General features: G+C 42.9%; 1 long non-coding RNA gene across 1 annotated transcript in view; it reads right to left on the minus strand.

The window, feature by feature from the left end:
• The window catches only part of LOC137150052 (uncharacterized), a 316,781-nt gene that overhangs the window by 7,428 nt on the left and 284,623 nt on the right, over positions 1-24,730 (minus strand). Inside the window, exon 3 of the long non-coding RNA XR_010918883.1 lies at positions 16,428-16,609. This is a non-coding gene — a long non-coding RNA (uncharacterized lncRNA). The remainder of the gene's footprint in view (positions 1-16,427; positions 16,610-24,730) is intronic.

A 24,730-nucleotide genomic window follows, 5' to 3' on the forward strand; every position in this document is an offset into this window, starting at 1 on the left:
CCTCAGGCCCATGGCATGATAAATACAAAACCTTAATGTATCACTGTCCATGTCTTAACAATGCAGTTGGAACAGCCTTCTGCAATAAGACAACACACATTATTTAATAAGGGAAATACTCACATAAGGACTACAGGATGCTTTTTGATGTGAGGATCTAAAGCAGGAGTGGAGAAGCAGTAAGGGCTTCTGCCAGAGGGGAGAAAGAAGAGAAAATAGTCAAGAGAGAATTGAGCAAAGGTTACAAAGGAGAATTCTATTCTCCCCTAGCGCTTTAAGGGTTAAGGCTCACCATAAGTAATATTTGTTTTCTGACAGTGCATATTCCCCATCTGGGACTCTCCTCCGAGCATCTGGCAGCCTGCACTTCAGATGCAACTGCTGACACAGAGAAACTAAGGAGGCAACAAAATGTTTTTCAGCATCACCATCACTGAACATGTAAAGTGCTATACAGATGCTGAGTGAGTCTGCCTACAACAAAAGATATTAGGCTGCTGAAGAGAGGTGCCCAAGTTTGAACACATGGCTCTGTATCTTCGTTACAAGGCAAAACTACACTTGACACTCAGGAGAATCTTCCAGCTGAGGTTGCAAAGAAGTTTTCAGGAACTATTTCTCATCAAGTGAAACAGATGAAGTTTGCAATTGCATGATAAAATTTTGTTTCTGATTTGAAATACAAACCTAAAGCCCCAACAGAGATTCGTAATAAATCAGTACACACACCATCTCCATGTCAGATAACAGGGGTATCCCAGACCCATTTTCAGTGGCAGAAAAGGTATTTGCTTTATTATTATTATTATTCTCTTGGTGGCTCCTGCAACTAACACGTACATGCAATTTCACGGGAGCTGATTAGATGTACCACAGCTAAGCGTGATGTATCTAATAGCACAAAAGACATTAAGTGTCCAGGCCACCCCTCTATGACAGAGAGTACTAGGTACTTACCATTTGACACTAATGCAATTATTCATATCTTGTTAATGGGGAAATTCTGCTGGAGTATTCATCAGGTCATCTGCTGTTTTACTTTTAGCCTGAGTGGAACTACGAGTACGTAATTAAATAATGCAAAAGCACTTTGGAGGGGCTCAATTACTGGAACATAGAATACAATTAAAACGCTAGTGGTGTTTAGCGGATTTTGGTTATTTCCTCCCTGCCCCCATTCCCATGTTCATAAATCTTCCTAAATAAAACGTGAGCTGAAAAATGCTTCTAATCTTCTGACGTGACACGCAGATGAGCTAGATACAGAGCCTTCAGCTTGCACTGAATCCTATAGTAACACTCAGGTGTATGTCTACCCTGCAATTAAACACCCGGGTCTGGCCCATGTCCTCTGACTCAGGCTGGTGGGGCTCAGGCTACGGGGCTGTTTAATTGCAGTGTAGACATTCAGGCTTGGGATGGAGCCTGGGCCCACTCATGGGATCCCAGAGGCTGGGCTCCAGCCTGAGTCTGAACATCTACACCGCAATTAAACAGCCCGGCAAGTCCACGTCAGTAGACGCAGGTCAGCTGTGGGTGTTTAATAGCTGCATAGACATATCCTATGAGTCCCAGTCATAGATCAGGACCCCATTGTGCGAGGTGCTGTACAGAACAAAAAGGACAGTCCCCGCCCCAAAGAGCTTACAATTATAACAATGAACTATAGAGGAGTGGGACCAGACTGTTTCAGATTGAGGAAGAAAACCCATCTGGAATGGCTGTAGCTGTGACAGTGTTAATCATTACAGTAGCATCCAAAAGCCCCAGTCAGGATCAGACCCTGGTGGGTTAACCGCTGTACAATGATAGAGGAAGAGGTACCAGGACAGGGGCTAACTCAGTTTACAGCATCAGAACAGGGAGACAGCCAGGTGTCTTAACGTAGCTGGAATACGGATGAAAGGATGTTTGGCCTCACATGACTAGACAACCCCTCTCCACCCAGAAAACGAGGCGGTGGATCAAACGCCCCTCTGCAGTAGCACTCCCCTGCCTCTTCCCTCAGGAAGTATGGAGGGATCCCCATATGTCTAGAGATCCAGATGTGCATAGCACTGGGCCAGAAAGGACTTCATGTCCCTTCATCCACCCCAGGCCTAGCAAAATGCACAAGCAGCAAGTTAATACAGCCACTGGCTGTTCTACGATCCTAGCTGAGGCCCCTCCAGACTGCAGAATGGCCGTCTCAGGTGTTACAAGCCCAAGGTACGTAGAAGGGGTGAGCCAGGATTAGCACTGTAGAGTTCCAACTGCCCACTGCCAGGTTCACACCACTACTGGATCACACCTCTGTGTGTGACCTGTTCCTGAAAGACAATAGCAGTTGCAAATGTTGAACACTTTTCAGTGTCAGAGGTCTGATTCTTCTCTTGCTTAGAAGTATCTGAAGCCAAAGGAGCCATTACCCTGGTATATCTGATTGGGTCATTAGGCCCAAGTTTCTACTGGGGATGGCTTTTAGCTAGCATAATTGCTGATTGTGAAACAGGTTTTCATCCCAGTCCCACTTCTCAGTCTCTGTTTTACTAAGAGATCCCACGGCAATTAGCAGAACACCGAGACAAAACAGTTGTCTTCCACCTACCTGGACATTCAGCAAGAACTCAGCAGTTCCTTTCCCTTTGCCCTAAAGTTTATGACAGTCTGTAGCTGTAGTTCTGTGGTTTTATAGTTTTTCCTAATTAATTTTTTAATTGCTGTTTGACTCTTCTTTGGTTTGGGGTGGACATGTCATTTAAAGAGCTATGGATTGCCTGACAGTAAAAGAATACACAATTTTTTTATTATTGTTTCTCTCTCTCTCCCTTTTTCTTTTTTTTCTTAAACCACTGGATATTTTCCATGTCCTCATCCTCTGATGCTACATCAGGAATAAACAAACACTACAGCTTTCAAAAGGAACAGCTATTTGCCATCTGTCTATACCCATTTCACAACCTCTCATGCAAAGGTCTCTGCATGCATGTCTCCCCTTAAGCATGGAATGCCTGTCTCCCTGCACTAATCTGTCCTCAACCTTCTCCTCTACATCATCTATAGAAAAACCTCAGCAAACTAATGATGCACTCCAGTCTTGTAACTTATTCCATGCAGGTGACTCACTGTGCCCATGGGGAACCCCACGAATATCAGTAGGCACAAGGGTCCAGCTTCATGGACTCAGATGCAAAAAAAAAAAAAAAAAAATCACAGTTATTAGTGACTCTGTGTGTGTACATTAATTATGCTATATCACATATAAAGGACCAAATACTGAAGAACTTTCAAAACATCTATTGATAGTGTTAAGAAATCAGATGATTATGATCCTGAACATGCAAACATGTCTGCATAAATCCACTTTTGTACCCTCTCATAGTACAGAATCATAGTCTTAAACAGGAGATATGTTTTGGATTTTTTTGTTTTTGGAAAAACCCTAAAAGTTACAGAGAAACAAATTTTCTACACAATTCGAATCCCAGCTTTCCAGTTCTTGTTTACCAGAAACTACATGTAACTCTATGCAGTAGGTGGAGACATCTAGTGGCTGACTGACACTGCATATGAATTTATTAAATGCCCACATCATTCTGATTACCAGATTGTGACCTACATGTACTTTCCAAAGCTCAGCAAAAGTTGCTTGGGAACCTCTTATGACTTGCCCATTTGGCTGCCCTGCATTACAACACAACTCACTGCTTGGTAGAGTGCTTTGAAGTGCTCTGAGTATGAAAAGAATGGCAGGTATATAAAACCAATTTCTACTGTATCTTTCATCAAGATATTAGCGTAGCAGGTTTATTTCTAATCTGTACTGCATTCTTACTCTTTACAATGTACATAATACTTTTTAGCTTGGGAAAAGTCTAAATAAAATTCTCTCTATTCTCGATCTTTAATATTTTACAGAAATGAAGTGCTACTCTTAGATTTGTGTGCTATTTTGCTTTTACACGCATCAAAAATGATGCAAAGTTGCAGATCTAACATGGTCAATAATAAAAAAAAAAAAAAAAAAAAGCTACATTTTACTAACATCTCAAAAGCATTCCCCATCCCTCACTTGAAAGCAGAGTAGCCATATGGACAGTCAAACCATCACTTTTGATGTGATAAAAATCTATAATTTTTAAGCTGATTAACCCAAGATGAAATATGATACAACTGTTTGCATTTTTCCTGTTTACACTTTCTACAATTGACAAACACCATAAGGCAAAGTTAATTTGATAAAAGAAAAATGCTGAAGTGGTTGGATTTGAACCAGGAGGGGAGTCTGTGGTTTAGAGTGCCAATTGGACGATCAAAATTTGAAATCTGCTAATGTATTTTAAATCATAACACTTTGGCATTTAGAGAAGAGCATATTCTTTAACATCTATTTAATTCCTTGAACAATAACTTGGAGAAATTAGATCTACTTGAAATTTCCACTAGTGCATTTCCAGGAAAATACTTCATTTCTCCTCCAATGGGGCAGATGAGGTTTTCTGGGTTTTTTTATTATTATTTTCATGCCCTTTTGTGATTTCACCGAACAAATGAACACTTTGCTCACACCACATTCATTTGTCACAGATCCAGCCCTTTTGTTTTTGTAGTTGCTGCTGAATTAAGGGTAAAAGGGCAAACCATCCAGATTGCTCAAACCACTGCACAAAAAGCTCAGCAGACAGATGCAAAAAGTCCGTCAGTGGTACTTTTCTCCCTCCCCCTTTAAAGTCACCTCTTAATTGTCTATTACTAATGGAGCTTATTCTTTTGGTTCTTGCTGTTTGAGCTTTACTTGGCAGGGAAGGCATATTGTCAGCAGTAGAGAACATGACAGTGGTGAGAGAGAGAACATGTGTGTAACACACACACACACACACACGGAGAGAGAGAGAAAATGTGCTTTCAGAGAACACAAAGGGAACCAAAAGCAGCAGGAACCTAGACAAGCAATTCAGCAGCTCTGCTATTTGTAATTTGTGGTTAAAGAAGAAAAAAGGTTTCACATTCACGCGATAAGGGAATTCACCCGGGAGCTTCTTTAAAACATCATATACATTGCTGTGCAGTGGGGCTCAGTGCTGGCGGGGTGCTGCTGTCTGTGAGTAGGAGTATAGTTACAGGGCAAGGGACAAGAAACACTAGGGGACTGTTTCTATTCTGCCTGCACAGAGAAAAGCAGGGGACATACCTACCCATTTCAGTCCCAGCCAGGGACGCTGTGGTCCTCAAAAGGCTATTGCTGAATGAGTTCAGATCCTTCTTGTCCAGTGGGCAGTTTGTGGCACCTTTGCACATTCAAAGTTATACAGCACAGGAACGGAGAGTTCAGTAAAGACACTCTCTGACAATTAACCACTCCAGGGCAGGAGGTATTCCTGGACACTGACTGACTGCATGTGAGGGCTGTGAGATGCTGATGGAGGTCATCACAGGTCACAAGACACTGGCTGATATGTTTGAAAAAAATAATTCTCTTCTCTTTTTGTCCCCCTTCTTGAGTACAAATGCCCCAAGTATGTATGTACGGTACCTTGAAGAGAAGCACCAGTTAACTGGGGAGGAAGGAGGCTTTCCAGAACCGGAGCTGATGAGTAGATCTGGGTTTTAAAGCTGGACTCTGCCACCCGCTTCCAGTGGAGCTTCAGAGAAGTCAGAGTCTCCAGAGTGGAGTGCTAGTGTGAAGGAGCCATACAGCAACCCTAAATGCCCCCAGGAAATGCCCCTGATATAACAAGTTGTCCCCAAGAGGTGCGGATTTGGAATAACTGGCTCCACACTACCCCCTTCTGGTTCCCTGATGCAAAAGGCCTGTCGGGGACACAGCAGCAGAGGGAGGGCGTGATCATGGTCAGGCACTCCTAACCCGGGCTGTTACCAGCTGCCAGAAATGCACGTAGGAGCTATTGGAAGCTGAACACACGCATGAAGTAGACCTCAAGCCTGTTCTCACCTGTGCTGGGAGCTGAATTGACTCCCTACCAGTCCCAGGCCAGGTGTAAAGTTGAGTTTGGGACAGAGATTAAATGCAGCCAAGGTGTGCCTCAGATTCCCCATCTGTAACAATGGGTGCAGGCCAAAAGAAATCTGATGAGGTTCAACAGGGACAAGTGCAGAGTCCTCCATTTAGGACAGAAGAATCCCATGCACAGCTACAGACTGGGGACCGACAGGCTAGGCAGCAGTTCTGCAGAAAAGGACCTGGGGGTTACAGTGGATAAGAGTCGGCAGTTGCTAAGAAGGCTAATAGCATATTGGGCTGCATTAGTAGGAGCATTGCCAGCAGATCGAGGGAAGGGATTATTCCCCTCTATTCGGCTCTGGTGAGGCCGCATTTGGAGTAGTGTCCAATTTTGGGCCCCCCACTACAAAAAGGATGCGGACAAGTTGGACAGAGTCCAGCGGAGGGCAACAAAAATGATTAGGGGGCTGGAGCACAAGACTTATGAGGAGAAGCTGAGGGAACTGGGCTTGTTTAGTCTGCAAAAGAGAAGAGTGAGGGGGGATTTGATAGTAGCCTTTAACTACCTGAAGGGGAGTTCCAGGGAGGATGGAGCTAGGCTGTTCTCGGTGGTGGCAGATGACAGAACAAGGAGCAACGATCTCAAGTTGCAGTGGGGGAGGTCTATGTTGGATATTAGGAAAAATTGTGTCACTAGGAGGGTGGTGAAGCACTGGAATGGGTTACCTGGGGAGGTGGTGGAATCTCCATCTTTAAAGGTTTTTAAGCCGCGGCTTGACAAAGCCCTGGCTGGGATGATTTAGCTGAAGTTAGTCCTGCTTTGAGCAGGGGGTTGGACTAGATACCTCCTGAGGTCCCTTCCAACTCTATGATTCTATGACACTTCATAGGATTGCTGTGCAGCTTAGTTCAATAATGGTCCGGAGCACGGTAGAAATACCAGGCAGCACTGTGATGGGAGATCTGATCACAGGCGGTAAACCCCTGCTTCCATGCTCTTTATCCTTTAACATAGCCCAATCTACAAGATGCTGAGCACCCTCAGCTCCCACACACATGGCACTTCACAGGTTTGGGGCCGATCCAGTAGCATCTGCATGGTTGTTAACCTAGCCTCACGTGGTAATTTCAGCTGCTCTGACCAGCTCGTTTTAGTCTCAGGTTCCTGCAGACTGAGCAGAATCTTAGCCCTGAGAGGAGGGGAAAAAGCTGAAACAGGCTCCTGGCACCGATCATTTACACTGTAAATGTGCTTGGCATGATTAAGGATAATTTGTCCTACTTTGATTTGCTCAGTGCATTGGACTGATGGTACGCAATTTCTGTCCTCTTGCCCAGCTAACCAGAGCTCTGACAAGCTTCTCAGCCAGTCGTGACAAACAGGAGATTATTTCCTCCCTCATTTACATACAAGGTAGATGGGACTGGAAATATGCAAACGCCATGTTATCAGATTAGGTAATTGTGCCTTTGAAATGGCCACATAACTAACAAGAGAGAAAGATGGAGGGATGGGGAGAATACTTTGCTTTATTATTTTCCTCTTAATCTGCCACACAAAAGCGGAGCACATCCTCTTGGTCACTAAGTCCCTAAATTATACATGGGTAGCATGACGTCATGAAATCCAACTGTCTGATGAAATTGGGGTAGGGTGAGGGAGGAGGGACACTAGTCACCAGGTGGCTTTCTTTGGCAGCAGAGTCCATGTCAGAATCAAGGATGAGAAGGGGTTGCAATTCAGTTTAGCGTGTGGTATACCGACTGCTGTCTGGAGAGAAAAGCATCCGCTAGAACACCTCAGCTTAGTCCTAAGAAGTTAGTAAAGGCCCTCACTCTCTTAACGAGCTTAGAAGACAAAAGAACTGGATTCCTGACAGCCATGCCCTCCCACCCCGTGCCTACCCCTCAACATTCACATGGACACATGCTTTCGTTACCCACTTGCAATATTCCCTGTATGTTGCACTGCTGTACAGATGATTGCACAGGTCTCGGCTATGGAGCCACTTCCTGGGCTGCAGAAAGGCCGGCAAACATGCTCGCACTGTTTGTGCATCTCCCCGTGGGCTGCAGTAAGAATCAAATCCAATCAATCGTTTCCAGGTGGAGGTCACTGAAGGGAAGGAATGACTGTCTTCAGCTGCCCATAGAATGGTCTGCCACTGAGCTAACCAGGATCTAACTTGAGTACACAATTCATAAGACTGTTGCTCCAGCCCTACAATTTCATACTAAGGCTTAGAGGCAAAATTTGTATGAAATTAACCTTATGCCATCTGCGTCTGGGAGGGTCAGGCAGAGTTTGGTCTAGTCATCCGCTCATTTCCACAACTGCCTGCAGTTTCTGTGAGGCAGAGTGTCCTATAAAAGACTCAAAGGACTCTGACAATCCTACACTGGAGATATGAAAATCCCCATACCGCTTCACAGCCAAATACGTATGCGCTCAGTGGCAGGCATGGGGCAAGGTTCAACTACTAATATGAGTGAGTGATGACATGATGGAGGGAAGGGACGGCTGTTTGAACGCTGTATTCAACTCCTGGATAAAGAGGAGGTTCCTGGGGGAAAGCAGGTGGAGCCAACAGACTCAGCTGTGAAACCGTGTGATACGCAGGCACACCCACTCCTGCACTGTCACCTATATCTGTCAAAGCTTTATTCACGATTCTGATACATTCACACACGTTCCTTTTTCTTCCAGAAGGACAATCAGAAATGAGGAAATAAGATGGGCTCAAACTACATCCCCTAGCTCTGAATAACCCACCCCATCTGTTCTGCACATCTTGCAAATATCGTTGCTCTCATCTTGGCAAGCCGATTCAGCTTTTTAGCCACTTTTTCAAAAAAAGAAAATCCTGTATCTCTGCATCAACACCTATAATGCAGAGGTGGTAGGAAAGAACCTTAGCGCAGTGTCTTGCAGACAAGTAAGACACTAATGCCATCTATTGTAACGAAGAGTAAGCTGATATGCTGCACAGAACATCTAGCTGTGCAGGAAAACTTACAGTATATGCAGCAGATGGTCAGTTGGTCCCGGATTGTGAGAGATCCCAGGTCAGTAGGGGTACCACACAATATATCATCACTTGAAAGTCTTGCAATAATGCAGGCTTTGGGGTACATGTTCTCAAGTAGGACTTGTAATTCGGCTTCCCTTTTATGGAAAATTCTGATGGTGATCATTTTCAATGAAATTCTATTTTACTGGTTATTTAAATCATTCTACAGAATGGTAGACAGGTGACCATCCTCTGTTAAAGTTTAAGTTTTTCTACAGAAACCCAATCAAATTAAGTATCTAGAGAACCCTATTAGTTTCACCCCTATTAAATTCTACAAAACTTTCCCTGCAGAGGAAACTATGGGTTTCCAGTAATATAAATTCTTATACACAAAATGACACATTGCCCTGTTACACAAGCAGCATTGACACACTGGTAGTAACTGTGGCAATTTTTTCAACAGTTTTCCGTCCGTCCATTCTGGGCTTACGACTCTATGCAACCCTTCGTATCCCCTCAGGTTCAGAGGAAGAGAGCTGTTGCTACATGCCCCAGGCTGCAACAAGATGACACTGCTCATATATTTTTCTGTGACATGGGATATCCTCTCTCTTGACCAGTCAATGCCAGCCTTTGAAAAGCAGACTTAAGTCTTTGTTCCTCAGTGCCTTCAGCATACCAGTTACATTGGGAGATCACTCAAAAATGGATTCAATGTACCCCAGTTGGTAAACAAAACCCCCTGTATTTACTGTAAATAAGGAATGACAGCAAAGGGTTACCCAGCCAATGGTGGTGAGTCATTTGCAAGCTAACGTATATAGAAGACATGGAGTACGGGGTTATCAACAGAGTTAATAACAACACGGAGCTCTCCAATGCTACAGCCAGCAAACTTATCACACGGTTTCACAGTCTAATTTGTCATGGGTCCACTTTACTTGATTTGGGCAATTTGGCTCGAGTGAAGATGAATCCTGCTGTATATCCCATAACTGCTTGCACTATTTGGAAGCTGCTTGCTGGAATGAACTCTCGCTATTGCTTTCACCAGGGGCGGACAAGCGGGGAACATAACCCACTACAAATATCAGAATAGTAAGTGGGGCAGTCTTAATGCTGTATTTGGTGTCTCCTTTATAGCATCAAAGATCCAATCTATAGGTATTAGCTGAGAAAAGAATCAGTGAGTTCAGCATTTTGATAATCCCTTTATCCATCAAGGAAAATATCACTGCCTTTTCTAATAAATTAACTTATTCTGCTTGTCAGAAATCAGCTGAATGAACCCTCTTCTGAGATTCAACAGATCCAATACACGGAGAATTAGTAACAAGTTGACTGCATAAAAGAAATATTCTCTCCTAGAGAATCACACATCAGAGCTTTTTTCATTTTCCCCAAAGCTGTAACTCTTATTATTTGTGTTACAATAGCATCTCAAGGCCTCAATCAAACTCATGGCCCCATTGTACTAGGTGCTGTACATACACATAGTAAGAGTCCCTGCCCTGAAGAGCTTACAGTCTATATACACAAGGAGGGGAAAAATGAGGCTCAGAGAGGGGAAATATCTTGCCCATGGCCACACACAAGGTCAATGGCACATGACAAAACCCACATCCCCCTTGCCCCAGCCCAGTGACCTGCCTATTAGGCTATGCTACCTCCAAATTCTTTCAAAACAAGCGGATATCTAGGAATACGACACTAGACACTATGCTATACACCATAAAGATTCACGTCAGCTGAGGCGCTGACCCAGATGGCTATAGCTCCACTGACTCCAATTGGATCTTCCCCCTGGCGTTTCACAGTCGAGTAGAATTCCGATCCGCCAAAGGGGAATCTCTCTTTGCAGTACATGGTTTCTGGCAGAGATCTGAGTAGTTCTGACTGTATCCTGCAGAGGGAAGTGCTGTGCATACAAACACATGAATGCCAGTCCATTATTGTGTACTGAAAAATTAATTATATTCTCAAACAAAATATAATGCACTGTTTTAAACAATCACTCAAGGGACCATTAAGTCAGTTGCTTAGCGGTAGTGGCCTTCTATTAAAGGTGGAGTGGAATTTTACTCGGTGCTTATGGGAAAACTTGATCATCTCTAAAAAACAAAGTGATGTCCAATTCAGTTGAAAATGGAGTTCCTTTCTTCCTTTACCTGCCAAGACTTGAATTCACAAGCTGGTTTTTGACCTACAACCAACACCTAAAACAGAACAAATTAGTCTCAGAGGGATTATGATTTTAGGGATTTATGATTACATCTGCTCCAGTAGGGGAAATGCAGACTCATGAACTCCAGTCTTGGAAGGTAAGCAAAGGAGGAAATATTTTGCTAGAAAAGGTATTTTTAGGCTTGGATATATTATGTTCTGTTTGTTGCAAATCACTGCTCTGCACGGCCTAGGCACCACTTAACTCCTATTTTGATTCTCCAGCGGGACTTAACCACCCCCCACCACCTCACACACACTTTGTACAGTTGCCGTTGCATTCACTTCCTTTTGAACTTATGTTTAATGTGATGTCATTATTTGACAGCAGCACAATCTAGAACAGTGTTTCTCAACCAGTGGGTCATGACTCCCAGGAGGGTCATGAAAGGCGATCGGAAAAAAAATCGCATGGCATTGAAAATGTTATACTCTAAAGGAAAAGACCTCACTCCCCTTTAAGGTGACAGAATGCCCACTGATGTGTGATCTTGGGCAAGTCACTTTACCTTCCGGGGTCCCGGTTTCCCCTCTTGCTCTTCTGTCAGTCTTGGACTATTTCAATTGCGAGCTGTATGGGGCTGGAATGGTCTCGCACTGTGTGTTTGTGTCGCACCTAGCGCGCCGAGATCCCCAATTATTTTTGGGGCCTCTACGTGCTACTGCAATATAAATACTAATGAGTGATATTATTAGACAATAAACTTGTATTGTGAAATGAATGGCTAACTTCTCAAAAGAGAGTGTACAACAGAAGAAAAGGCGTGCATTCCAATAAGCACAATTTTGAAATCCATAAATAGCCTACTGTGAGTTTGCACCTATCTAATCCTCACCTAGGAGTGGTAGAATTGTACTTCCCCCACTTTCCCCCTGCAAAGTGCTGGAGCAGCCAAGTTCTCGATCCTGCAGCAAAGAGGATTTGCCAGCAAGGAGGGGGATGCAGAGCAGGGCAATATACCAGTTAAAACGAAGTACAAATAGTCAGACCAGGTCACAAGGGGTTCAGACCATATGAGAAAACCTTTGAGAGCAAATTGCTTTCAGTTCACAGACAACACAGACTTTCCACGACACCCAAGATAAAATAATATCCAATAATTGCTGTCTGCTAAGATAGAACTAAAGGTTAGAGGATAAGTACTGATTATTTAAAGGGTAATTCTAATGAACGAAGATTAAAAAAAAGACATGTCATTTCTGAGCCTGATACTGTATTTTTAACTAGGAAAATGATTCCACAGACTAGCATCACCCAGAGGAAGTGCTACAGTTAGAAGCAAAGCTGCAGCTTCCAAAAGGATTTTTAACATTAGACAAAAATTCCACAATGCTTGAATTTCTAGCTCCCTGAATAAGGCTGCAGAGATATTCCAATGAGGAGACACTGGAATTCGTATTTCACATGCAATTAAATAAGATGGGCAGGAGTGGGTTGCTAAGGAAGACATGCATTGATGAAAAAAATTTATAAAAAGGTGAAATCTGCACTTCAAGTGACCTGATATTTATATAGAAAGCTCCACAGAATAGCTCTCAAATAATAAAAGAAAAAAACATCCAAGGAGCAAAACACCAAACCAGGCACAAAAAGGAATCGGGGAACAAAAGCTACCAATTCATACAGACATCCACATAAAGTGATGTTGTGGATTTGTTTGTTTCTAAATCGGTTTCAAAATGGGGGAAGGGTACAAAACAAAAAGATACTTTCAAAATGAAATGCAACTGTGTCGAGTGAATACGGGAGAATAAAGCAAGCAAGAAATGCACCAGAGATAATGACAGAAATTCTTGTTCCTAAGCACTTGCGAAAGAGTTCAAGAATCCGAAGCAACAACTTCAACCTTGCGGACTAGCGGTAATTTTTCTTCCTGTCAGCTGATTTCTTTTCCATTTCTATCCTATTGTCATCCATCATTATTTAGGATGTCCTGTAACCAGCCAGGATTGTGTTGTGGAATTAAGAGATTAGACTTTAATCCAGCAGGATACCTGGCACATGCCTAATTTTAAGATCACGAATAGTCCCATTGATGTGCTTGAAGTTAGGGCCAGGCTTAAATACCTTACTGAATCCTGGCTCAGGCCAGTTGGTCTGATTTTCACAGGTGCTGAACATCCTCAAATCCCAGAGAAATCAGAAAGCGCACAGGTGCTCAGCACCTTTGAAATTTTGGCCAAACATTAATGCAGACACTAACTCGTTCTCCAATGACCTTCCTGGCCCCTCATTCCTTATCCAGCTAAGAGACTTGATATTTGATTTTGGGCCAATAATAAAGCTTTCAACATCATTGGCATCTTAGTGAAAGTTCCCAAACTACCAGGGCAGCAGGGACTTCTATTGATCATTTACAGACAGAAAGACTGAGCGTGCACACGGCTTGTTGACTATATGAAACTGAATAAGTTAGCAGGAGCAGAAACTGCTGTGACTTCTGGAAGTGGAAGCTGGGAAGAGAAGGTGAAGCTCAGGGTCTGCATGTTCTGGATATTGATTAGTTAGCCTTTGACATGCACGAGCCGGAGTGCAGCATTCCTGCCTTGAATTTCCCTAGCAGTGAGGTGAGGGTGGCACAAGGGTCAGACGACCCTTCTGCATCGACCTCGCTACTTGTTGTTTGATTCATGAATTCTGCTCGATGACCATTTAAAAAGCAACAGGATTTAAAATAAACCTCTGTGCAGGGGCTCGATCCTGCATGGGAGAAAAGGGTGTGTGTTTGGAGGGCTGCTAATGGAAGGCCAATCAGCCTGCCGTGAAGCTACTCACCCTCCTCCGAGATCAGTGCAGCAGCACAGCCTGTACTTATTTGTATTGTGCTAGATGCTGCCCAGATACAGAAAAGAGGCAGTCCCTGAACCGAAGAGTTTACAGCTTAGACTGCAAGATCTTTTGGAATAGGGCTGCCTTTTTGTTCTGTGTTCGTACAGCACTTTGCATGAAGGGGTCCTGGCCGATGATAGGGCTCCTGTCTGCCACTGTAATACAGCAGATAATCTAAGAATAAGACAAACAAGAGCAGGTGGACACCGACAGGAGCAGGAGGACACAATGAGAGGCCACGTTAGACAGCATGATGCGTAGCGGTAGAGGCATCTGATGACTCAACATTGTCAGGTTTTTGGGGGAGAGCTTTTAGGCAGGATAATGAGGGGGCTTTGTGGATGTTTACAGGGAACTCCTCTCACATAGAGGAGGCAGCATGAAACAAAGCATGGAGGTGCTTGCTTGAAAATTTAAGCCTGATCAAGGCTCCTACAAGACCATTATTCTACATTTATTCTGCAGCAGCATACAGAGGCTCCAGTCAGGGTCCCCACTGAGGTGTACAAAACACAGAAGACGGCACAGTCCCTGCACCAAGCATACAATCTACGGGTATCGAACAATCTTCATCGATTTTAAGACAAGCAGGGACCATTGTAACATTCAGTATTTTAACTGATGGACTTGGATAACGGAGTGGAGAGTATGCATATAAAATTTGTGGCGGACACCAAGCTGGGAGGGCTTGCAAACACTTTGGAGGACAGGATTATAAATCAAAAAGAGCTTGACATATCAGAGAGTTGGTTTGAAGTCAACAAGATTAAATTCAATCAAGACCAGTACAAAGTACGTCCCCCCCGGGAGGAAAAGAAAATCAAATGCACACAGCTATACAATGGGGGAAATAACTGGGTAGGTGGTAGTACTGCTGAAAATAATCTAGGGGATTATAGTGGATCAGAACTTGAATACGAGTCCATAACGTGATGCAGTTGCAAAAAAGCCGAACATCATTCTGGGGTATATTAAGAGGAGTGTTGTATCTAAGACATGGGAGGTAATTGACCTGCTCTACTCAGCGCTGGTGAGGCCACAGCTGGAGTACTGTGGCCAGCTCCGGGGCCACACTTTGGGAAAGATGTGAACAAGCAGGAATGTCCAGAGGAGAGCAAGAAAATGAAAAAAGATTTAGAAAACCTGACTTACGAGGCAAGGTAAAAAAAACTGGGCATATTTAGCCCTGAGAAAAGAAGACTGAGAGGACACCTCATAACAGTCTTCAAATATGTTAAGGACTGTGATCAATTGTTCTCCGTGTCCACTGAAGATAGGACAAGAAGTAATGGGCTTAATCTATAGCAAGGAGTGATTTAGGTTAGATATTAAAGGGCAATTAGATCCTTGAAGAAGGTTCCAGGGGAGATAGTGGAATCCCCATTATTGGAAGTTTTTAATTACAGGTTGGACAAACACCTGTCAGGGACGGCCTAGATTTACTTGGTTCTGCCTTAGCACCCGGGGCTAGACTTGATGGCCTCTCGAGGTCCCTTCCAGCCCTACCTTTCTATGACTGGGATTGTCTAGTCTGACCTCCCAGATCACACAGGCCAGAGAATTTCACCAGCCATTCCTGGCTCAAGCCCAACGACCAAATAATTCGGCATCACAATACAAGAAACCTAATTTTCTATTTCAGTTTATAACAGGTTTGGGATCCTCTAGTCTGAAGACAGTCTGTATTCACAAAAGATGCCCTATGATTATTAAAGACCTTCACAGACAGCTCACCTTAGATGTTTCATATGCATCAACTCCAGCGCCTGGATGACTGCTCTATCAGTAAAATAGTTCTTTACCTTCTCTCTCTTGTACCACATGAAAGACATTTATTACCCTGTTCCTTTCCAGCCTGATGCTACAGAGAAGTGAGACCGGGCACTTTAACCTCAAGTGTTCCACATTGTCATTTTAATTAAAGCCACATCCTGTTAAAAAGCTATATGCTGCAAACTCCTGATAAGATCCTATTATCAGGAAGGAGCAAATTTGAGATGTTATCTGGGCCAGCCCATGATTATCTGCCAGAACAAAAGGAACGTTATTAAGGCAAACTCTGCTAGATAACAGGGGGAGGACAGAATGAAAACCATGCTCCAGTGAAATCCCTTATCTCTCTGGGGTCACACCTGCAGTGTGCGGTGGCTTTTCTGTGCTGAAAGCTAGTGCAGAGAACAGCTTTCCGGCTCCTGTTGGGCTGTGGAAAGTTTTGTTTCTTTGCTGCAATTTGTTACAGGGGGAGATACCGACTAACATCAATTAATTCCTAGGGAGATTATGGTTTCCGGAGCACATTTTCACACATCTCATTATCAAGCAGAGTGGCTAGATTTGCCTTTCTAAATACAGGCATTAATTTTTAGGACTGATTTCTCGGTGACTAAAGAAAGAAAGGGTGGTAACAAATCTCTCTTACCTTCAAGGTTTAATGATCTGCCATGAAACAAAACCAGGGGGAGGGAATTGGCACACAAGTAGTTTCTCTTCCTTAACTTCATCCTTTAAATTCTCTGCCTCAGCTGAGTAACGTCAGCCCCCTTGAGGTGGATTCTGGTATTTTAGTCCATGCAGCCTCAGGAAAAGTGGAGCTGTTACAGACTAAGGAGAAAAACCAAAGAGGGCTGTCTCATGTCTCTGGAAATTTTCAGGATCTTTCTGCTACTTCAGCTGAAACACATGCAACCTTGTATATTTCAGACACTCTCTTTGCCGAAGGTTAATGCTACTGCATAAATGCCTGGTTTTTGCTCCTGTTAGCAGGTACAGAGGTTAATGAAACATAGGGCAAGTTGGTTGTCCGCTCAATTCCAGAAAAGTGATCTATGCCTATAAATCTTTCCTGGCAGTTATTGATGGACAACTACTGAAACACAGAGTGAAAATGGTAGCCTGAGCGTCTTCCCGATCTTGAATTATCCCTTGGGATTACTCCTTCACGTCACTGGACAGGACACATATACTATGCTTACACCCCATCCTTAGATTCCCCTTTTCTATGGTCATTTAGGTGCCAGTCTTTACTTGCTGAAATCTCTCAAACAAGAAAGATAAAGTATCTCATCTGAGAGCAGTACTTGTCACAAAAATCCTGTCTCCAAACACATGTCCCCAAGTAATAAAATTATGGGAATAATAATAGCAGCAGCGGTGGTGTTTAAATCATTAAGGAAGGTCAAACTATGGGTGTAAAACATTGACAGTACCTCTAAAATGTGTAGATTTATACGTAAGATGTATAGAAAAAGATTAAAGTGTGTAAGCAGCAGGTAAGAAAGGTAATCTGTACAAATGAAAGCGTTGTCGGAGACGTAATGCACATGAATTGGGATTGGTTTCTTAGAAATACCCTTTTCATCCTATAATTTGTCTATTACCTGTATTATTAATTATGATGATTATTATTCTAAGACAATAAATACAGCTATGGATTATAAAATTGACAGGTTTATCCGACACGTACATAACTCTGATCACACACTTCACAGCCAGAGTTAGAGACGGGTCCTGCAATGGCATGAGTGCAGCCCTTCATAATTGACTCTTTCTTGATCTGCTTAGCAGCAGCTCCACCTCTCGGTGGCAAGGTGGGAGGGAAAGGAGATGAAAAGAGTGGAACTTCAAGGTTGCCTTCAAGGACAGAGCTTAGTGCATTGTGCATCTAGGAGGAGAAAAGCAGCAGGACCTTGTGTGACCCAGTCGATTGCTGTCTCTTATTCATCCTTTAAAAGGCTGGATTTAATGGACAATAGAGGATGTCTTTGCAATTACTCATGCATGCTTAGGAAAACAGGAATCCATATTTCCCAAGTTTCTGATTACCTGAACTAGGCATTAATAACTACCAGCAACAAGCTTCTCTACCCAGTTTGCCTACCAGATCTTTGCTGGAGCCCTGACACCCCTCCCTCTGTTTCTTCATTAAGTGCACGTTTGTGGGGAAAGAAACCACCTTCAGATCAACGAGCTTTGAACACTGTAATTGTGCTATCTTGCAGCAGGGTCTGCCCTCCCTATGGTGGAGGCAGCAAGCGGCTAGAGCCATGATCTTTGCCATAACTGAATTCACAGGAACTAAAGCTTCCACACACGCTTCTTGGCCACAGCTCTGTAAGTGACTTCCCCAAGTAGGGACAGCAAGGGCAGGATGATGGATGGCAAGTGGTAAGCAGCAGGTCAGGAACCTAGTTATTTACCCACTCACCGGCTGTGGGCCTGGTCTGCAGCACTGGATCCAAACGTCTAGCCCCTTTGCACGAGAGGCCAGACTCAAACGTCCCCTCTTGGATTTACGGCTACTGCCATTAAAAACCATGACAGCATCCTGAGGATCCAACCTATTAGTCCCAAATCATTGCAGTACCACTGCAGTGAGAGAGCACTTGGGAGGATGGCACAGAAACAGCCCCATCACAGAGCAGAGAAAGGGAGGGAGGGAGACCCAGACAGGGTTACCCCTCCCTCCCCCACGGTATCCCACACTGGAACAAGAACCGTGCAAGGGAGACCCCACTTCTGGAGGTACCAGGGCTAATGTGGCCCTACTCCTTCCTCCAATCCTGTGGGTTTCGAGAAGATAAACTGTTGGGAGGAGCCAGCCAGAGACAGCCTACAACAAAATATATGGAAGCATGAGGATGTCATCAGCCTTTTTGCCTAGTTTCTACTCTGGACAATTTCTCCCCTGTGCTGAGTGGCTATCTACTCCCACAAGCCATTTCAACCTCAGCCTTATTCCATGCATTCACCATGCCTGCTTTCCCCTCCATCCCTGCCACCAGGTCTCTTCTTTCCTCCTGTTTATCTAATGCCCACTCCAAGCCCCCTGCCCACCAAAAACACCCAGCAACTATCCCCACGGCACTAATATAACAATTGCAAACCATCTCATTGTTCACTCTACTTGTACATTGTATCTCCACCTATCTTCATATCTCCCTCTTGTCTGGTTTATTTGCATCTTTGGGGAAGGGTCTGCTTCATACTCTTACGTGTATGCCTACGTTGCAAGAAAAGGTATGTTCTTGAAGCAGGTTAGCTAACTGGGGTGCAAACAATAGTGAAGACACAGCACGTTGGTTTTTAACTTGGCTTACCAGCTCCAGGCTGCCTTGTCACCTTGAAGTCGAGCTGCTAACCTGAGTTAAAAGTCAAGTTGGCATGTCTTCACTTTTATTTCACCGGAGTCAGCTAATGGGAGTTAAAAATGCAGAGTGAGTGCGTGAGTGTGTGTACCCAAGCCAGTACTTAGCACAGCTGGGGCCTTGATCCCTAGGCTACTGTAATTAAACAGCACATAATAATAAATAATAATAATACTGCATGTTTAATGATGTTGCCAACTCATGACTTTTTCTCATGGTACTTGGTGTTTTCACTCAACATGTATTATTGTTATTTTTTAATCTCACGATTAAGCCAATCTTTTGGAGAGAGAGAGAGAGAGAGAGAGATTTGGCTCCGTTTCTGGCTGGTTGGACTCAGCAAGACCGATCACTGTAGCACTAAGAAACTCAATGAAATCAGGGCCCCACTGCACTGGATGTTGTACAGATACAGAGAGGAGAATGTCCCCGCCCCAAATAACTTACATGTCTAAAGAAACAAGATGGGAGAGAGGAAGGATTATTATCCCCATTTTGCCCAAAACTGGCAAAAAGACACTCAGAGTAAATGGCTTGACCAAGTTCTCACTGCAGGTCTGTGGCAAAGCTGGAAAATGAACCCAGATTTCCCAAGTCCCAGTCCAATACCTTAAGCATCCTTCCTTTCTAGTATTCTACTCTGTTATTGTAGGGTACATTTGTATATAGGTGCCAGTGGTATAGTTGTGAATGGCATTAAAATGACTGTTGCTCTTCGGATGCTATTCTTACGAATGCATGCCTCGTTAATACCACATAAAATTAGCGTCTGATATTCAATGATCTTACAACATTTTACAAGTCTTGTGACTGACCCCAAAGAAATAGGAAATACTTTCCATTTTACAGATGGGGAAAGTGAGGCATAGAGAAGATATATGCTTGATTTTGAGAGATGCCATGTACAAACAACTCCCACTGATGCCAACAAAAGTTGTGGGGGCTCATGACCTCTCAAATCAAGCTTTAAGTGACATGCCCCAGGTCACAGGCATAGAGCACAGATCAGAACCAAGTAAACAACGTTGGAGTCCCGATTCCCAGTTGCCTCGTCTGTCTACTAGACCACACAGTCTCATCCAGTTTCTATCATCTGGATACATCAGTATATAAAAGAAACATTTATTTGAATCCCTTTGTCCAGATGACATGAACTACAATTTTATACAATGCAAAAATAAAATCACTATAAAACCCAAATCAACAGCATCATTAACTGATCGTAAGTGGCATTTTATGAACAATTTCACTACTGCTTTGAGGAACCAAGAAATGCTACAGAGAGCTCTTTGTGTCTACTTTCTGTTGATGGGCAAGTCTGAGGCTGTTCTAGCACCAGCTGAGATTTGACAATAGGCTTAATTAGCAACAAGATGCTACTGTTTACGTGTGAAAAATACGTGTCTTGCGTATATTTTTATAATCACGAGACAAGCCTGTACTAAAGAGAGTTCTCTCATTCCCCATTCTCCTCCTTCCTTCAGCTTCCAAATCACTTCCTCATCCTCTGACCCCACATTTCCCAATCAAGAAGCATTAATGGAACCAAATGAAAAGACAGACTATATCATTGATCATCTATATATTCAATTCCAAAGTAAAAAAAACCCAAAACATTGTTTATCTAAATCCAGGCTTTCAGTGCACCCCAGCTCAGAGGACATTGATTCTGCTCTACTAATCCATTCAGTTCAGATATTTAGAATATGGCTTTGTATCTCCTAGGAACAGGTGCAGCTATTGTAGTGGGGGTGGAGGGGAGAAAGTCTCTTGACAATAATTATCCCTTGTGCATCAAAAGAATTCCAGGGTGCCTTAAAATATGGGGAAACACACTTTGCAAGTTAGGACATCTGAGAGCTCAAACCACATGTAGAAACTTGGGAATTACCAGGGCAGGTCAAAGCAGCAGTATCCAATTTCCAACAGTGACCAATGACAGCTACAGTAGATGAAGGTGCAAGAAATCCAGCATCAGTCAGTTATAGACTAACCTACCTGAAATGAAAGTATTTTCCTAGTTAGAGGTTGGTTTATGCTCTGAAGAAAAAGGGTTTATAGTCCTTCCAAAACTCTTGTTTATTTAATTCTGACTGTTGTACCTCCAGATGTTCTTCTTATCCATATAAATGTCCAACCTTTTTTGTACCCAGAAAAGCTCTTTCTTCCAGTGATTTTCTTGATGTAAAACACTCTATCTCTCTCTTTCTTCCATATTTTCCAGTGAGGGAAAGTAGTATATAAGTGGTTTTCATCTCATTATTTTCATATATTTCAAGTGGAAAAAAAGTGTGGAGTGGAAGAAGTAAAGATGTTTTTAAAATGCACAGAAGGTAGGAATTTTACAATAACTTTGAAATGGACAATTTCAAAAATAGTGAAAAAATCATTTCCTCCCCCCCAAACATATCATTTCAAATGTTTATGAATATGAAAAAGAAAAGTTAAAAAGTTAAATTTAGTCAAGAAACATTTTCAATTAAATCCCATTTTTTAAAATGAAAAGCGTTGTCCAAAATGTTCACTATGCTTTACCTAATAGTGTCTTGTAATGGATTTTATCTGAAATACATCCCAACTACTGATTAGCATAACTAGTACCCAAAAGCATGGATTTGAATATTGGTCTTTCCTATGTATATAACTATCTACTACTGAACTACAGCTTCTGTTAGGGTGTAACTTAGATAGTATGCACTGGAAACAGCACACAACAGCACCAGTGTAGAAAAAGAAATGACAAAGAAACTGCAGGGAAAGCATAGGTAATGTAATTTCCTGCATTATAATTTAGCCAGGACAACCCAGGATAACATCCCTTGCTCTTGCAAAGAGTACTAGGCGATCTTAGCAATTTAATAACATCTGTTGTTTCTGCTACAGTTGGCATGGGTGCACCCAGGTCAAAAAACTAAATGTCATAAGGATTAATATGTGAAGTCATACCATCTGCAGAGAAGATTTTTTTTTTTTTTAAAAGGATAGCAATGAAGAGTTAATGGGCAGGTTAGGAAAATAGGAGCTGCTTCTCATGCCAGCCACACCAACTCTGTAACCAGTTAGAATTTATGAAGGTATTCATATACTGAAGGAGAGAGAGTCACATGCAGGCTGATATTTGCTTCAGCCAGGGTCTTATTCTGCTGAGAAGAAATGACGTTTTCAATGGATGGCTCATCCAAGAAGTTGACATTTTCTAACCCAGGAACATGGCGTCACTAGCACAAGACCGCAGAAAAATGAGAAGCTAAAAAACAATGACAACCTACCAGCTCCACTCTAAAAATGTGGAGAGACTCCTTTTCCTCTCCCCCACCAAACTAGCAAAGATGTGATTAGTTCATATTGTGATTTTCCCCAGGTGAAATCCAGATGCACAGAGTCTTACATAAACCAGAGTTAGCCCAAGGAAAAAAAATAACTATCCAGGCAAGGAGCAAAAACAGCTCAGATAATTCAAAACTACTTTCCGATTTCTTTACCAAAAATAAGCAAATAAATTGCAACCCGCTGCAATTCATTATTGCTCATTCACCCTCCATGTGTGCAGCAGACAGACAGCTGTTACTTGGCCAAGAAATCTGCTTCTTCCATGCAATGAATAGTTTCCAAATTTTCAGACACCAAGGGCTGTTCTGGCAACTTGCCATGAAACCCCCCACCTCCCAACGCCAAGCCTCTGCTGCATATAAGACCATAGGAATCGCTACCTTAGATTAGAGATCCTTATTCCGTCTCCAACACTGGCCTATACCAGATGCTTCACATAAATATGCAAGATATCGCCAAGTGGGCAATTATGTAATAATCTGTCAACAGGTTAACCTGACAACTTCTTTCTTAAACCCATCATTTAGAGTTCGGTTTATGTCAAGCAGCATGAGAACTCCACCTTCAGGACTGATAACAGGAATTCTCAGCCAGTCAGGTCTCAGCTGTGGCACTGGGAGGTTTTTTTGGGTTTTTTTGGGGGGCGGGGAAGTGGTTTCTATAGGCCAGATTTTGCTGCCTTCACTTTGCAAGTAGCCCCCTTGATTTCTTGTCCCTCAATTCCTAGGGCCAGTGCATGGCGTCTCTACAACAATCCCAGCTTAAAGAGCAAAGCTATATGAAAACTAATGGAAACAAAAATGATCACAAAGCGATCACTCTACATCTGATCTATCAGTCCTCAAAGGAAACCTGCACATTATTTTCAAAAGATGAGCCTGAGAGTTTAAATTCATAACTTTGCTAGACACTAAAAATCATGGCCTGAATAGAGAGACTGGATTTATGGCCTATTACAACAATCTATAACCAGCTAACAACCCCCACCTCTGAGAAGATATTCCCGTCAAGGGATGGTGATATGAACCAGCCCACAATTAGAACCCTGGAGTAATACTGGGCAAGATTCCTTTAAGAAAAACTGTGTACTCAGATGATACTTTACTTCTTATAATATCAACTTTTGGGACATATGTTGAAGAAGGGGGCAGAGGGAGTTCAAAAATAAATGTACAGGTCATAGAACTTCAAAAGCTTTTATAATTAAAAACCCATAATTTCCTGAGGGAACCACATGGCCACATTTACCAGGATTGCTCTGTCAGAGAATGCTAATGTGCTACCTGACTGGGGAAACAACGTTAATTCTTGAGACACATGAACAAGGAGGAAAACTAACCCCTAACTCTACACAATGTTTCAACATCAGAGGCAGCCACTTTCCCGGTTGTCCTGGTGCGGTGGGGAACCCTCTGTACGCAAATTTCTATTTGACTAGGGTAGTGTGCTGCACAAAGCCTCCAGGTGGATAACTCTAGCCTCTGGTGGATCACCCACAATCTGCCAAGATTAAAGGCGGAACCCACAGACTTCTCCATGAGTCATCTCTCTCTCCAATTCTCCCCTTCCTGGGGGCATGATGTGGGAGGATCTTCATAATAGGATTCTTGTGAAGATTCTTTGCCATGGTTCCCTCTGGTGGGGAGAGAGGATCTAGCTAAAGGACATTAAGAGGATATTCTCTTAGCTTCCTTTAAGGGCTCAACTTTTAGAAATGATGAATCAGATGCTCCACAAGCATAAATCAACATAGCTATATTGAAACCCATTTGGCTAGGTCACTTTACACCAGATCTGGCCCTACATACTGGGGACAGCGTAGAGAAGAGAGGGATTTACCACACCGGAAAAGAAATAAATTTGGTTCTGGTTTAAATAATAAACTTCACATTTAAACTAGAGATGGGCTCAAATGGCAACATTCAAATTGAGATCTAGATTTTATATAACCCCCAAACTTGGCAGGCGTTCAGATGTGAGGTTATGGCTCGTCTCACTTACAAAGATCACGGGTGTTGCAAAACTCAGATGCAGATTAGAGTTTGAAGTGCAAAGCCTCCCCCTTCTCACTCTCAGGTTTCAGAACTGTTTGGATCCAGGACTTGTGTTCAAGACCATCTTTTAAACACTCCCTTGGCAGTGTTGTGAACTCCAAAACAAAAAACACAAAAACAACCCCCCCGCCCCCCCAAAAAATCTAATTTGGCTGTCCAACTTGAGACACTTTTATAGGGGCCTTCTTTTCAGC

This window comes from Emydura macquarii, unplaced genomic scaffold (genome assembly GCF_026122565.2).
Source record: "Emydura macquarii macquarii isolate MOO-44397 ecotype Brisbane River unplaced genomic scaffold, CSIRO-AGI_Emac_v2 contig_113, whole genome shotgun sequence".
Lineage (NCBI taxonomy): Eukaryota > Metazoa > Chordata > Testudines > Chelidae > Emydura > Emydura macquarii.